This window comes from Dama dama, chromosome 15 (genome assembly GCF_033118175.1).
Source record: "Dama dama isolate Ldn47 chromosome 15, ASM3311817v1, whole genome shotgun sequence".
In the NCBI taxonomy this organism is placed as follows: domain Eukaryota; kingdom Metazoa; phylum Chordata; class Mammalia; order Artiodactyla; family Cervidae; genus Dama; species Dama dama.
Window position 1 is genome coordinate 16,990,351 of NC_083695.1, and position 16,856 is coordinate 17,007,206.

At 39.1% G+C, this 16,856-nt stretch overlaps 1 pseudogene; it reads left to right on the forward strand.

Annotated features, from left to right (window-relative positions):
* The first annotated feature begins 275 nt into the window (after positions 1–275).
* Positions 276–16,856, forward strand: part of LOC133070583 (RAB11-binding protein RELCH-like) — a 77,486-nt pseudogene continuing 60,905 nt past the window's right edge.

The window sequence follows — 16,856 nt, forward strand, 5'->3', positions numbered from 1 at the left end:
CTCCCGCGCAGAAGAGAAAGCTCCTAAGCCACCGTCACAACCACCCCACCCCCACCCCGTCCCCGCCAACCACGAAATGCCGCGGACACTTACCGGGCCAGAAGCTACTCTCGCGATAATTCACGGGTCAGTCCTCCGTGACTCCAATCCCCGCCCCTACCTCCTGCGACCAGTCAAAAAGGAGTGGGGTGGGGCTTTCCCTTTGAGCAGGGCGCGGGGCCGCTTAGTCTCTGCTCACAAGCGTGGGGAGCAGGCGGGGCGGGGGGAGGGGCGGGGCACGCGCCATTTCTCGCGAGACCGGGGACCAGGAAGACGCCCGCAGAGCCGTGCTGCTGGTGCAGCCGTGGCTGAGGCAGTCGCTGCTGCTGCCGCTGCAGCCTCCGGACGGTTCGCTTCCGAGCCTGCGCCTGGTCTCCAGGTGAGGAGACGGAACGTGGCAAGGCCGGGGCTGCGGAAGCGAGCGGTGCCTGCCGAGGCCGAGCAGGGACTCAGGCCGCGGCCTGTCAGAGCCAGGCAAGGAGGCGCCCACACGCCTGACAGTGTAAGATGGCGGCGATGGCTCCTGGAGGTGGCGGGGGCGGCGTGAACCCTTTCCTCAGCGATTCGGACTAGGACGAGGACGAGGACGAGGTCTCGGCGACCGACGAGCGGCCGGCAGGACTTCGGCTGGGTGCCGGGGGCGGCCTAGATCCGGGCTCTGCGGACTCGCTGTCGCCCCAGGACCCCCTGGCCTTGGGGAGCAGTGCCCGAGCGGGGCTCCCTGGGGAGGCGGCGGCGGCGGCGGCCCTGGGGGCCCCGGGGAGACCCCGGCCCGCCTGTCAATTGATGTGATCGCGGCCCAGCTGCTGCGCGATCAGTACCTACTGACCGCCTTGGAGCTGCACACCGAGCTGTTAGAGAGCGGCCGCAAGCTCCCTCGGCTGCGCGACTACTTATCCAACCCTGGCAACTTCGAGGGGCAGAGCGGGACCCCGCCGGGGACGAGGGTGCCGGGGGTCCCCGGGGCGGCCGGCCTTGGAGGCGCAGGAGGTTGGGAGCCGAGTACGACGTCGGGTGGGGTACAGCTCAGTAAGTGAACGACGGTGCTGTCCCTCCAGCTGGGCTGTTGGGGTTGTGGGGGTTATTGTGGGGAGGGGGTGCTTGTGGGCCGGTGCTGAGTACTGGGAGCATTTCAGCTAGAGGGTTGGGGCGGGGTCGGGCGGTGATCTTTTGCGGTGGAGGTCAAAGGATCTGGCAGCCACTGTTCTCTCCCTGCCTGCCTCCAGCCCTTGGAGGGACTTGCACCAGCTCCTGGTTCCACTATTGGTGTCGATATCTATTAAATATCCAGAGTTTCTAGTTCACTGGCTACTACATGACTCCAGAAGACTCCGTTGCAACCTTGGTTTATCGCTTTAATCGTTTTTCCATTCTCTCCCATCTCCTGAATCGCCACTACCTGGAAACAGTGTTCCTTGTGTTATTCGCAGTAATTATTTGACTCCAAGTCAAGAGAGAAAAGAATAGGAAATGGTGCTCTCTGCCCGAAGCCAGATCCACTTGAAGACCCGTTGTCTTGGGGTTGAGTTGATTACTCAAAAGTTGCATCTTCTGCTGCATAAAATTTGTTCAGTTTAAATAAACTCAGTTTCATTCGCTTTCGGTTCCTTAATTTAAGTGGGTTTCCAGAATTTTAGGAAGTCTAAGCAGAGTAGGCAGATTCTCTCTGCAGTGTTACCTCCTGGTCTCAAAACCTTGTAGGCTTTTTTCTCTTCGTTAGTTTAGGAATTAACTTTTCTGCCTCGTTGTAATCATTGTTAACTGTATAGACTGGTCGTTTACCTCATTCATCATATATTTACTAGCATTTCTTATGTCTTTAAAACGTACTGTCAAGGATGCATATTGGAGTCTCAGTACCTACCCTTCTTAAGAGGCATCTTAGATTTTCCCTTACTAACGGTATGAGGTTTTCAATGTGTTATGTGAGGCCAACTGAAATTTGCTCACACATGTTAAAATACATGATTTGAAATTGTAGCCGAACTGATGGTTTTTTGTCAGTACTTTTAAGTGGTGCCAGAGACTGAGATTGCCTAACTTCAGTTCAGTTCAGTCCCTCAGTCACTTGTCTGATTCTTTGTGACCCCGTGAACCGCAGCCCGCCACGCCTCCCTGTCCATCACCAACTCCTGGAGCTTGCTCAAACTCATGTCCATTGAGTCGGTGATGCCATCCAACCATCTCATCATCTGTCGTCCCCTTCTCCTCCCGCCTTCAATCTTTCCCAGCATCGGTGGCTTTTCCAATGAGTCAGTTCTTCGCATCAGGTGGCCAAAGTATCGGAGTTTCAGCTTCAACATCAGTCCTTCCAATGAATATTCAGGACTGATCTCCTTTAGGATGGACTGGTTGGATCTCCTTGCAGTCTAAAGGACTCTCAAGAATCTTCTCCAACACCACAGTTGCCTAACTTAGATGTAACTTAGTTAGATGTAGTTAAACTGCAAAGAGTGCCTTTTTCCATCAAGATAAATCCATAGCAGCCTTCTCTCTTGAATATGGAATTTTCTCAGCAGGTTTAACGTCCTTGCTCAGTATTGTAGGATTATCTTCCTTTTCCCAAAACTAGTTTTTCTGTTGCTGACATTTAAGACTATAAAACGTAACAAAAGAGCAGTGTAACAAAATTGTTAGGCAGTTGGCTTTTGTTTGTTTAAGATTTTTGAAGTGTCTAATAATGATTTTCACCTGATAAGCTCTTACTACTTCCTCAAGACCCAGCTCAACTGTCATCTTTGTAAATAATTTCCCACACTACCAAGGCTTAGTTGTTTGATTCTTTCATTGTACTACTTTCAAACCTCAACCATAGCCTTTAACTCTTTTTATTTGATTTATTAGCAGTATCATTTCTCTCCATTAGATAGTCAGCTTCTTGAGAGACATCTTTTTATTACTCACAGTTTGTATAGTCCCTGGCCTGTTGTTGAACATAACTGAACTGTATCTGCTATGTTTTTCTACTGTATAGATATGATGAAATAAGTTATTCCTTTATAACATTATTTTATTTAAAAGAATTTATTAATCTTTTCAGCCTACCTTATTATGGTCACCCACTTATTATGGTGTGGTATCACTGTTTATAGTGAAAATTTCTCTTAAAAACTTTTTTGTACAGAAATAGTTATAATTTAGGCTCTAAATATAGCTGTGTTTTAAAGTAAAAGTTGACTTCTAAATGCCTTTGCATTATACATTTTTATAGTTTCTTGAAATAACTTCAGTCCTGTGATCATAAATCAGAATTTAGCTATAATCAAATATTCATGTGCAGTTGTGCTCTTCCATAGTTTGTTTGGACCTGTTTTGGGTATAACTCAAAAGTACGTTATTACAAAATATAATGTATGTTCGAGTGAATACAAAACAGATGAGCAGTAGGGGAAAAAAAATCACACTTATCCATAATCCAACCAATAGTACTTGCCTTTTCCGTTCTTTCTATGCATATATGTTTAAAAGCAAAAATTGGATTAAACTGTTTTTGTAACTTTATATTATTTGATAGGCTGTAATTTTTACCATCAACTTTGAGGTAAAATTGCATACAATAAAATGTGCCCATTTGAAGTGTACAGTGTGGTGAATTTTGGAGAACAAATTAATACTACAAATAAAATATAGAACATTTTTATTGTCCCCACAACGCTTTCATTTTCATTTGCATTCAGTATCCCAAGACCATCACTGACCACAGTAGACAACAGTTTCCCAACCTGGGCCTAGGCACTATTGGAATTTTGGGGCTGATAATCCTTTGTTGTGTTAGTGTCCTATATATTCTAGAATGTTTAACAGTGTTGCTGACCTCTGTGTCCACTACATAACAGAAGCAACCACCCAGCCCCCATTCCCCAAGTTGTGATAATCAAGAAATGTCACCAGCACCGTCTGAGGAAGGGGAGGGCAAAATTCCCCAAGTGAAAACCACTTCCTTAGATAAGTTTTGCCTGTTTAAAAATGTCATATAAATAGAACTGCCATATGACCCAGCAATCCCACTTCTGGGCATACACACTGAGGAAACCAGAACTGAAAGAGACACGTGCACCCCAGTGTTCATCGCAGCACTGTTTATAATAGCCAGGACATAGAAGCAACCTAGATGCCCATCAGCAGACGAATGGATAAGGAAGCTGTGGTACATATACACCATGGAGTATTACTCAACCGTTAAAAAGAATTCATTTGAATCAGTTCTAATGAGATGGATGAAACTGGAGCCCATTATACAGAGTGAAGTAAGCCAGAAAAAGACCATTACAGCATACTAACACATATATATGGAATTTAGAAAGATGGTAATGATAACCCTATATGCAAAACAGAAAAAGAGACACAGATGTACAGAACAGACTTTTGAACTCTGTGGGAGAAGGTGAGGGTAGGATGTTTCGAGAGAACAGCATGTATATTATCTATAGTGAAACAGATCACCAGCCCAGGTGGGATACATGAGACAAGTGCTCGGGCCTGGTGCACTGGGAAGACCCAGAGGAATCGGGTGGAGAGGGAGGTGGGAGGGGGGATCGGGATGGGGAATACATGTAACTCCATGGCTGATTGATGTCAATGTGTGACAAAACCCACTGAAATGTTGTGAAGTAATCCTCCAACTAATAAAAATTAAAAAAAAATTAAAAAATAAAAAGTCATATAAATGCAGTTTGGAGCATTTAGTCTTTTCTGTATGGCTTCATTTCCTCAGTAGAATGTTTTTGAAATTCATCCAAATAATGTTTCTATGTGTAAGAGTAGTTCATTCCTTTTTTGGTTTTTCCATTCATCAGTTATTAGGCATTTATTTTTTTCCCCATTTTTGGCCCATATAAATGAAGCTGCCATGAACATACTTGTATACGTTTTGCAGAGACATATGTTTTCATTTCTTTTGGATAATACCTAGGAATAGAATTGCTGGTTCATATAGTTAGTATACATTTAAATTTGTAAGAAGCTGTCAAACAGGCTTTCCAAAGTGGTTGTATCATTTAAAATTTCCATCACCAGTGTATGAGAGTTTCAATTTTTATACATCCCCCAAACCCTTGGTATTTTCAGGCTTTTTATTTAACTCATTCTAGTGAGAGTACAGTGGTATTTCATTGTGGTTTTCATTTTTATTTCTTGACTAGTAATGCTGAGCTCCTTCTTTGAGCTTTTGGGCATTGCGGGGGGGGGTGGGGGGGGAGTGTCTACTGCCGTTACATATCTTTTGTGCAAAGTCTGTTAATAGCTTTTTATTGAGTTGTGGTTCTTTTATATATTCTGAACCCAAGTCCTCCATCAAATATGTGTTTTCCAAGTTTTTTCTCCCAGCATGATTTGCCTTTTCATTTTTTAACAATGTGTCTTATGAGCAAAAGATTTTCATTTCATCAAGTCCTGTTAATTGTGTTTTTTCTTTAGTGATTCATGGTCTTTGTTTCCTAAATAAATAGTTGTGTATCCTAAAGTTGCAAAATTTTTCTTGTGTATTTTCTTCTGGAAGTTTTATAGTTTCTGTTTCTGAATTTAGGCCTATGATGGCATCATAAAAAGGAGAAATATTTCTGAAATGTTCCTCCTATAATTATGCAGACACTTACAGCACAAGCTTTAGTATAATTTAAATCCAAATGCATTGTATGTCAAAATATCAATATATTTAAATGTCTTAGTACAGTCAGAAAATAGATAAATGCCAAAATAAATCTGTAAATCTGTGGTTAGTACCATGTTTTGAAGATTTTGACTAATACTCAGATCATACAAATTATATCTTAGAAACTCTGAGGTTGAATCTTTCTTTGGGACCAGACTACTGCCGGTTATAAAGGTCCTCTGTATTCAGTTCTACCATGTTAATTGGTGCTAGTTGGGTTATGACTTTATAATACTCAATGAGTAGTTTTTGGTTTATTATAAACAGTATAAAGATTGATAGTGTAGATTATCTAAAACATTAAATTATTTTTATTTGTTTTTATGTATTTTTGATTAATGTGTGTCTGATTTGAAAATTCATAAAACTTCAGAGTAATAAATATATAGTCAACAGTAGTTTTCTTTGTTTAAAGATGTCTAAAAGGCTTCCCTGGTGGCTCAGATGTAAAGAATCCGCCTGCAATGCAGAGACCTGGGTTCGATCCTGGCTTGGGAAGATCCCCTGGAGGAGGACATGGCAATCCACTCCAGTATTCTTGCCTGGAGAATCCCCATGGACAGAGGAGCCTGGCAGGCTACAGTTCATGGGATCACAGAGAGACAGGACTGAGCGACTCAGCACACACAAAAGCAGTTTAACTGTAAGATTTACTGAATTGTTTGCCCCAGAGTCTGTTGACGTAGGTAATACTACAGTGGTAATTATAAAATGCTTTAAGAAGTCTTCATACTATCTTCTTTTTCTTGACTAAAAGAGTAAGTCAAATTTATAAAACATATCAAAGAACTATAGCTTTTTAAGTTTGATGTTTTCAGCGGAAGAATTTAAAATGAGCTCTCACGGAGTCTCAGTGTTTGATAAATTGTAGCATCCTTGTGATGTTCTACTAAGTACATTTGATGAACTAATTTGATCTTTTGCATGTAACATTACTTGCTTGAATATACACACACATTAATTATATATTTTCCCCTGTATTTTTGCCAGTTGAGTCAGTTTGGTTTCCAGTTAGATTGCAAATTACAGTATTTTATCTAGAGGAATGCTGTTCTACTCTGAGTCTTCAAGGTCTAATCAAAATCAGACTAAAATTCCTTAGAATGAGTCAGCTCTGTAGAGACAGTAAGTGGTCAAATAACTTATGCCTTTCAGTGATGAATTTCTTTTATTCTGTATTTATCATGCTTCTAGATGTTCATACGGCAGCTTATCAGGAGGCATTTATGATTGACTTTAATAATTTAACTTATGAGCCTACAGACTTCTTGAGTCATCCTTCTCCTTTTTAAAATACTCTTTCATTGTCCTGTCTTTTCTCAGAACTCTGAAAGAGTACTTACCTCACTGTGCTCTCTTCCCTCTTAGTATCAGCTGTGCTGTGATTCCCATCTTCCAAAAGTTCCCATCTCTTCCACTTAAAATAGTAGTTCCTCCCTGTTAGGTTGGGATTAGGTTTAGTGCTTCCTCTGGCTTCTAACAAAATATCAAGAGAATATTTCTAAAATGTATTAAGTTCACTGCTTTTAGCTGAGTGAGACTTGCTACTGTTGTCTGGACCACATTCAGTTCAGTTCAGTCACTCAGTCGTGTCCGACTCTTTGCGACCCCATGAACCGCAGCCCGCCACGCCTCCCTGTCCATCACCAACTCCTGGAGCTTGCTCAAACTCATGTCCATTGAGTCGGTGATGCCACCCAACCATCTCATCCTCTGTCGTCCCCTTCTCCTCCCGCCTTCAATCTTTCCCAACATCAGGGTCTTTTCAAATGAGTCAGTTCTTCGCATCAGGTGGCCAAAATATCGGAGTTTCAGCTTCAACATCAGTCCTTCCAATGAATATTCAGGACTGATTTCCTTTAGGATGGACTGGTTGGATCTCCTTGCAGTCCAAGGGACTCTCAAGAGTCTTCTCCAACACCACAGTCAAAAGCGTCAATTCTTCTGTGCTCAGCTTTCTTCACAGTCCAACTCTCACATTCATACATGACGACTGGAAAAACCATAGCCTTGACTAGATGGACCTTTGTTGGCAAAGTAATGTCTCTGCTTTTTAATGTGCTGTCTAGGTTGGTCATAACTTTCCTTCCAAGGAGTAAGTGTCTTTTAATTTCATGACTGCAATCACCATCTGCAGTGATTTTGCAGCCCCCAAAATACAGTCTGACACTGTTTTCACTGTTTCCCCATCTATTTCTCATGAAGTGATGGGGCCAGATGCCATGATCTTAGTTTTCTGAATGTTGAGCTTTAAGCCAACTTTTTCACTCTCCTCTTTCACTTTCATCAAGAGGTTCTTTAGTTCTTCTTTACTTTCTGCCATAAGGGTGGTATCATCTGCATATCTGAGGTTATTGGTATAGATTCTTAAACTTCTGTCTTATATGACTGTCATTTTGTACCCATGCCTTTCAGCAGCTTCAAACTTTTTAATTCTTGTGGAAATTTTGTCAGATATTTTCATTGCCTAGGACAGTGACTTGCATATAGTTGGTATTCAATATTTTACATTGATCAGTAAATTTATTAAATTATGTGATCAGCTAAGTATTATAGGAATCCAGAGGAAGTTTAGTGCATATCCTTGAGCATATTATATTCTTAATGGAGAGGCAAGACTAACACGTGAAAGTCTATAGAATAGTTTTCTGTGGTACAGGTAATAGTGTAAGCATTCGGATATAGAAAAATCATTGTTGATTGTGATAATTGTGGAGAAAGTAAAATTTTAATGTGATGCTCGAGTATGAGTGAAATTTTAATATAAACAGTAGCTTTCTTATTTGGCCATATTTAGACTCTTCATCCTGAATGAGGAAGAGGAAAAGAAAGTGAGGGTAAAGAGAAGATAATATTTATTTTATATTTTGCCTTGTTTAAAACATCATCTGGGAACATGCTTGCCATTATCTGGCTCACAATTAATAAAGTGATTCCATTTGGGTAGTTATAAAAATGCAATATGACACTTCAAGCCACTGTGGGTACATAGTTTAAAGGGAAACAAGATAGGGGTATTTAATCAGCGAACAGACCTTTTTGTGTTAAAAACTAAATTTACACTTTCTACTTTAGAGATGATCTTCAGACTGTATGCTTTTTTGTTTCTTTGCTTGTTTTTTAAGCACCTTTGTTGGAAAAAACACCATTCAGGATTGGCACAGTTTTCATTTTGTTTAGTCTATTTAGGTCAAAAACTAAGTTTTGTTACTTTTTTTTGTATGGTGGCTTTTAACTGTGCCTACTACCTTAACTCCCATTGGTTTTAGGATGATTAACTGAAAAAGAGCACTTACCTTGGTCTAAAAGTACAGTCTGCTTATACCTAAAGTGTAGATATCAATTAAGAAGGGCCTTAAATATTAATAGCCTATTTTTTTTCCTTCGGGTAGTTGTTTTTATTGGCTTCTATGTATATATACTGTAACTATCTAAACACACACAACACACACATCTGTACTGTAAGAGTTGATGATAAAATGTGGTTTCTAACTTATTTATACTAAAAACATACTTGTTGATACTTAAATAAATTGTGTTCTGCTGTTTAGCCATATTTTGAACACGATGCCTCTTTTGTTGACTTTTGGGGGATTAGTTCAGGATTGATCTGGAGAAGGCAGTGGCGGCCCACTCCAGTATTCTTGCCTGGGAAATCCCATGGACGGAGGAGCCTGGTAGGCTGCAGTCCATGGGTTGCGAAGAGTCAGACACAACTGAGCGACTTCACTTTCACTTTCACATGTGCTACAGGTTTAAAAAACATCAACTAGGGTTACACTGAATCCATTATTGTGATTGCCCTTGAGGAAGGAAATACTGGGGACATGAGCTTTAAGGTATTTCTTTTTAAATTTTCCAAAATGTTAGCAGTTGTTCATATCAGGTGGTGGCTATGTGGTGGTGTCCTTTGCACTTTTCATTTTTGAGTCAATTTAAGGTATTTTTGTCAAATTTTGCATGTAATAAATGCTAGCAAAACAAGAAACATTTGTAATGGGAATTACAGCTCCAGTGTTCTGCCATTAATTGACACCAAATCCTGTAACTGTGCCGTGTAAACCGAGTTTGGTGTTTCTGGTGACGTGAAATACCAATACCATTTCCCCTCTGGTATATGAATGCAAAGAATATATTCTGCATCGTTAAGTTATTTCTGCATGTGTGTTTGGTACATGTTTTTGCCTTTTTTGTTGCCTTATATTGAATATCTGTCTTGTATCATCTATTAATTAAATTTGCACAAGACAGCAGCAAAAAATGTCATTCTTTGCTCACAAATTATTGGTGCCTATGTACCAGTTTCTCTGTTCTCAGTCTCCTATTGCTATTTTACCTTGAAGGTAGTTTTATTTGGAAGGGAAATTTTGAGACTCAGTTGATAATTCTTACTATAATTTTGACAAGGATCTCTTTTAGGATACATTTGACATGTTTCAAGCGGACAGAACTATACCGATAGCTTCTTATTGCACTGTAATAAGAAGTATTACAGTGCATTGCACTGCACATTGCACTGTATGGGGAGTCTTGTAAATATTCTGTATATATGTGCAGAAATAGAATCACCATTGGAGCTGTATGTAGCAGCAGCCTTAAAAGCTTCTAATTTTTTTATTCAAGAGTAGTTCCTGATTATAGGCATTCTTTACAATCTTTGTAAGGAATAAAGCGTGTGTGTGTGTGTGTGTGTGTGTGTGTGTGTGTGTTGGTGGGTAGGGGGCATGGAGAATGGATGTATGAGTAAGGAGAAATGTCCAAAGAGTATAAGATGAGATGATGAGAGTAACGAATGTATCACCAAAATCTCTTAGTCATATTTTATTATGTTCTTAATGTTTCTTATTTGCATTGTGGTAAGTTACAGTAGTAAGGATACTGATTTTTGCCTCCTAAACCTTCTAATAAGATGTCTGTAACAAATAGATAGCTTGTATTGATAGGTGGGTTTTGAGTCTACAGTCTCGCTGAACTCTTCCTAACAGGTTGGTTTTTTTTTTCTGTAAACAATGTTGTCTCCTGAGTGTAGTTTTGATCAAAATATATATGATACCAAGATTGGAAAGTAAAATGTATACTTATATACTCTTGGTAGGACACTCTTTTGAGAGCAATTTGGTGGTATCAAGCACATTTTAAAAATGCATATTCCTTAGTATCCAGTTCCATTCCATATTTTATTATAGACCAGCTCGTTTGCATCCAAATTATTGAACCTAGACTTTTTTTGTATCTTCTACATTCGAGTAAAGGTATCAAAGATTGAAAACAACCTGAATGTCCAACAGTGGGGGATTGGTTAATTAAAACAGAATGATCTACATGTGCTGAAGTGGAATGATATAGAATATAAGTTGAAAAAGTTAGGATGCAGGCAATATTTGTGAATTGTTTCCACTGACATACAAAAAGGGAGAGATTGGTCTATGCCTAGCGTATTTCTAAAGGGATACATACAGAAGAGTCTAAGCAATGATTGATGACCCATAGGGTGATGGCTGGTTGAAGACGGGCTTACCTTTTATTTGTATGCCCTTTTGTATATTACTACGTATCATGTCTTAAGTTCTTAAGTGACAAGACTGGGATTCCAAACCAGATCATCAGCTTCCAAGTTTTCATTCTTTCCATTGCACCACAACTACTGTTTTGTCAATTTTAAAGCACAGTTAAGCAAATGTTCTCAAATCATTTTAGTATGTGATCAGGCAAAGTATCTTAGTGACCCATTCAGAGTATATCTTACTGACTCAGAGTAGCCAGTCATTTTAATGCAGAGGGCAGGTCGGGTAGAATAATATTGATCATTTAACAAATAAAATGATAAACTGTAGCACCACACCAAGACAAAGGAGAATAATCTGCTGAATGAAATTCAGCTACGGAAATCCACTAAGGTTGGGTTAGTATGTCCTCCTTTTTTTCAGTCCCGCAGCTTTGCTGCATGGTTACATCTCAGTTTCTGGTCTAGTCATGGAAGATGACTAAGCCTCTGGGAGGGGACCGTGGTTGCCATCATGAGTGTAACCTTCCAGATTTCCTCAGCAGTCAGAAATGATGTTCATTTGTTTTTGAAACCAGCCGATCCTGACTAGGTGGCCAATATTGCTCATCCTATTTTCTGTGTTCTTTCTAACTGTCCATCTGCTCTGTGCTTGTGTGCTGCCTTAGTTCAGGCCTTCAGCTCACATCTGGACCCTCAGTTTTAGCCTTATCACTGGTTCCTGTGCCTTTAATCAGTTCCTCCCTCCTTAATTGATTTTAAAAGCAGTTTGGTCATGTCACTCTAGCTAACACCGTTTAAAATCACTCTCATCCAAGACAATTTTTTTGAACTCTTTTTTTTATTAGCAGAATTATATATTGCAGAAAAAAGAATTTACAAATCTGTTTAGGAATTTAATTTTTCCCATTTTTGCACAGTATATGATAAAAATGACTTTGAAATATTTTATTATAAATATGCGTCATAAAGTTCTCCCTATAATTTTGTTTCTTCCTGTGTTTTCCATCCACGTTGTCATATACAGACCTTTCTTGTACTCACATTGTTTCCTTAGTGTTCCTTGAACTTGTTTTATATATATTCTTGTCTCAGTGCTCTTGTCCATATTATTTTTCCTTCTCTTCATATTCTTTTCCTCCATCATTCTTTTCTTCTTTCCAGATTCTGTTTATCTTTAAGGGAAGGTCCAGTTTATGTTCCTTACTCAAAGTAGTCTCTAAACCCTCTGAACTTGTGGTTTTTTGTTGTTGTTTTTTTTGTCTCTCTCTTATGGAAATTAATTATATGAAACTTGTGACTGTGATAGTGTTGCTTTTATTTTTGTATGTTGATGTTTTCGCTGACTAGATTTTTTTAAAGGTGTTTGTTGGGGTTCCTGTCTCATATATCTTTGTCTTCTTTCACACCTGGCACAAGTGCCTAAAGTAGGCAGTTCATAAATATGTATTTAGCATGGATATAGAAAAAGAGACCATATTTTATTTATCTTTTTGTCACCAGTGCCTAATATTGTGCCTGACAAAAAAGCCTTTGAATAAATGTTGATGGTATGTTAAAGAGATGATCTTTAGGTATTGGGATTCTTTAAATATGTAAGTTTGGAATATTCCTTGTGAAATTAGCTTTTCCCTCTGTAGCCTAAGGAAAGTTGAGTCCAGGTTGACCTTCCTGAGGTCATTCACGGTATCAAGCCCAACTTAGCTTAGTTCAGATCTAGGAGATCTGAACCTGCATGCTTTTACACGTTGCTCAAGGAAACTAATGGTTTAGAGCTCAGGCTTTGGCATCCGAGGGCTTGAGTTCATATTTCTACTCTGCTCCTTCCCAGTTGCGTGAGTCTGGGATAGTCTCTTTATCCTTTACTGTAAAATACATAAGGTAACAGCTTCTATTTATCTGTGAAAAATATCTGGCACAGAATAAGTGGTCAGAAAGTGTTAAATATAATAATAGGTAATGCTGTTAATAATAACCCTCCTCTTTACCTGACAAACTGTTCATATGGTCAAGTCATCCAGCTTTATAGAAATTTTAACTTTAGTGAATAATTTGTCAGTAAAGTTTCAGTGTTCGCCTGTTCCAAAGTGTAAGTCTTTTAATTTGATGTTTAATTCAGTGGAATCTTGTGACAAAGAAAAGACAGTGAACTAGAAACTGGGAGACTTCAATTATACCGCAAGCTTCTCATAAAGGTTAATTTGCTTAACCTTTAACATAGTCTAATTGTATCATTATTATCTGTGTACATGACTAAATTCCAGTGGTTTGTAAGCTTACTTAAGGCTAGAGCCAAGTCTTACTGAATTTTTACCTTTCTCCTCCACACCATGGGTTAGTAAATATGCACTGAATGAATACACAGCTCTGTTTTCTTATAAGTCAAGATGAGGTGTTGAGCTGTCTCTAAGATTCCCTCTAACTTCAAATATTTTGAATATAGGGGCCAGTGAAATGAGTCCCCATGTTAGAGAAGAACTGAAGATCAGGAAATCTAAATGTGAATTTTGCCATTGACAAGTTTCTAAGATCCATTTTTTAATTTAAGTGGATAATATACTAAAATGTTTATGCATGACCTCAAATTTAGATATAATTATTTTTAAGGTAAATTTGTTATCTATTTACTGAATTTATAAACTATATACTTCTTTCTTTGCTTTAACCCTAACCCATGACACTGGTGCAGTTGAGTAAATTATCTTTACTAAGCAAATTGAAATTTAAAGATAACTGCTTGACATTATTTTTCTTCAAATCCATTCATTGTAATTGGGTACTTTAATGACTTTTTAATTATAAAATGCCCATATTACAAAAAGCATTAATTGTAAAAAAATTTAAACAGTATAGAGAGAAGTATTCAGAAATTTTAAGTCTATTCTTCAGAATCAGTTATATCTATAGCCTTTAAAAAGTATTCTTTAATTCTTTATTGTATTTTCCTGTTATTAACCTGGTACACAGTAGTTGTTCATTGAATGTTCACTGAATTAACCAATGCTCTTTACCAGTCAGGAGCTGATCAATTTTTCTGATACATTTTTCTTTTACAATGCTATTGATAGGTAATTTCTATAAAAGATAGCTTTTCAAGAGTCTGAAACTAATTTTTTTAGCTACTGTTAAAGTACATTCTGTCATCAGTACTAAAAGATTTAATGTATATAAATAAGAATACTCTTACTCTCTACAGCAATTTATGAAATCAGTCTGCATGCCTTAAAGTTACACTGTGTCTAATGATTTTAATTTTCAGGCCTACTAAAACTTACATACAGGTTTTACTGGTTTGCCAGCTATGACAAAAGTCCCTGATCATTCAGTTTCTGAGTTACAAAGTGAATTACTGAAAAGTTACACCATCTTGGAATTTGAAGAAATGCTTTGTGGTATACTTTATATTAGAAAGTGGTAGTAGCTTCTTTCTTAAGAAAAGAGCCTAGTTTTTCCAAACTCTTGCTCTTTTATATCAGAGTATTTGGAAAGGTATGTGCTTGCCCTGGAAAAGAATTCTGGCTGAATCCAAAGAAGCTTATTTATCTAGAAGCCATAATCTTACCTCAGTTCAGTTCAGTCGCTCAGTCATGTCCAACTCTTTGCAACCCCATGGATTGCAGCACGCCAGGCTTCCCTGTCCATCACCAACTCCTGGAGCTTGCTCAAACTCATGTCCATCAAGTCGCTGATGCCATCCAACTATCTCATGCCCCGTTGTCCGCTTCTCCTCCCTCCTTCAATCTTTCCTGGCATCAGGGTCTTTTCCAGTGAGTCAGTTCTTCGCATCAGGTGGCCAAAGTATAGGAGCTTCAGCTTTAGCATCAGTCCTTCCAATGAATAGTCAGGACTGATCTCCTTTAGGATGGACTGGTTGGATCTCCTTGCAGTCCAAGGGACTCTCAGGGGTCTTCTCTAACACCACAGTTCAAAAGCATCAATTCTTCAGTGGTCAGCTTTCTTATAGTCCTACTCTCACATCCATACCTGACTACTGGAAACACTGAAAAATCTTACCTATTAGATCTAAATTTCAAAGTATATTTTATATACAGACTGTTATAGGTTAGCTCCATCAAAGCTGAAATTACTTTCTTCCATAAATAATTATTTTCTGACATGGCATATATTTTAATACCTTGGGAAATTGGTTTTACTTTTATGACATTATTGTTACTATAGTTTAAAAGATACTAAAGCTTTTTTTCCTTGGAGAATATAAAATTGTTGACTCAGAACTAAAAAAAAAAAAAGTCAGGTGCCGGGGTCCAGCCCCAGGAGGATCCAGGGGAACCCTCAGGGTGAATGGTGTCGGCGAATGAGAGAGAGAGAGAGAGAGACCAGACCAGACCAGGATATGCGGCAGTCTGGCAGTTGCTTTGTTTTTCACCATAGCCTTTATACCCTAAGTTGGTACATTTCTAAGGGGCAGATAAGCATACAGACTTAGTTTAACATTACATCAGCTTGTCCTTCACAAAACCAGGTGTTCTCTGTATATTTTTGTTTATGAGAATCTTTTCCCATAGATTTTTTGTACGTTATCTTCTGGCCTCGAGCTTAGCAGAAAACAGAAAAGTGGAAGTCTCATGATACAGCAGGTTGCAACATAATAGAAATACAATTCTGTTAACATAAAGTCAGTCTTTTTGCAGAAGTTCTCAGCTAAATTTATCTAAAAAGTTTAGCACACAAAGACTCTGCGGCTCTGGTGAGGGAGCCCCTGTTTAGCACTCCTGGTTAAAATTAACAATTATCTTATTGTTTTTACACTAGGGCTAAACTCTTATTTTTCTAGATCTCCAACTATATTAACAATAGTTTCCACTGCACAACCTCAGCACATTAACATCAATCAAACGTTGATCTAATAACCACTTTTAAAACAATATTTTTTGTATTCTCTAATAGGGCTTCCTCACCCCCCAAAGGGCTCTGTGCCTATTAGGGCCGTTTTTATGGTTAATCTCTATGTATAATATCTTTTGGCTTTCAGGCCTGTTGACAATTTATGGCTTGCACCTGGTATAACTTTAAGCAACGTCAGTAGCCGACCCTGTCTTTTTTTTTAGTTAATCTATTTTCTTTCTATTAGGTGTCATCTCCATGGGAACTAGATAGGATTACATTCTTACAGAACAGAAATGCAAAGGATTGCAAAAACAGCAGATATGGCACAAAACAGGCTCTTAGTCTAAAAGTTAATTACCTGCAAGAAGTCACCAGCTAATCTCTATCTAAAGTGTTTTTTATTAGGCACATTTGTGGCTATTTTATTTGTGGAGCTTTTCTCACCCTGCGGAGGGACCTATGCTTAATGGTGTCTTTTGTTAGCATACTGTGCTTAGGATGTTTAGAACAATCATGAGCATTTTTTGCAATGGGAGCACACATTTATCAAACAAGCCAGAGTGCCAGCAAAAGGGTTTGAATTGAAGTATTTCCTTCATCCCTGGCCCCTTCATAGGGTAGCAGCATCCAGGAGATTTATTAATTAGGGTTTTAAGTTGGTCCTCATTCAGTGAAAGAGGAGCAGGAGAGCTCTTGGCAGGCAACACAAGAATCTGCAACAGGGCAAACAAGAACAACAGCAGAAAAAGCGGGGAGGATACAGGGTGGGGTAGAGGCCGAGGCCAACCTGGAGGGTCCCTTATCCTAGATGGCCTT